The following is a 709-nucleotide window of genomic DNA, read 5'->3' on the forward strand; positions in this document are numbered from 1 at the left end:
TACTAAAATTATACATTCTCTCTGATAGTTTATTGTGTTTATATCTAGTTTGGATTTAATCATTAGATAGATTATAAGTAGAGTTATATAGAAATTAATAATTAATTATTTTTAATAAACATTATTAATTACATTATTTCCTCACAACATACTAATATTTTTGATCTTTATTTATTTTTGATCAATATACCTTAAATATTGATGTAATATTCTTTAAAAAAATGTCTACTGACTAATTGCCCATGTCTTATCTTTAAAATAAATTAAATATTAAAATAATATCATAACAGCTTCAAACACTGCTTTTAAAATCGATTATTTACTTACTAAAATGTTTATATTTTAAACCTAAAACTTTTTCACATAAATCATTGTCTCTTTTTCTACTTACTAAAATCATTCATAACAGAACCTACCTTCAACAGGTAAGGACTCTTATCACCTTATCATTAAATTTAATTAACGTTCAATTTTAGTTTATTTGCTTATAACTTATCATTTCTTAATCCCATAATTACTCTATTTTTATTATATATACTCTTTTACATTCATAAAACCCCATCTATTTTTTTTATTTTTTCACATATGCACTCACCTATACATGCTTTTATATGTGTATATATATTATTTATTCATCTATAAAATTCAAGGATTTGAACATTTATCTTATTTCCAACTTATTTACGTTAATAAACGGTAAACTTATGCA

This window comes from Halyomorpha halys, unplaced genomic scaffold, assembly GCF_000696795.3.
Source record: "Halyomorpha halys isolate HHAL.00 unplaced genomic scaffold, Hhal_1.1 Scaffold2673.1, whole genome shotgun sequence".
Classification (NCBI taxonomy): domain Eukaryota; kingdom Metazoa; phylum Arthropoda; class Insecta; order Hemiptera; family Pentatomidae; genus Halyomorpha; species Halyomorpha halys.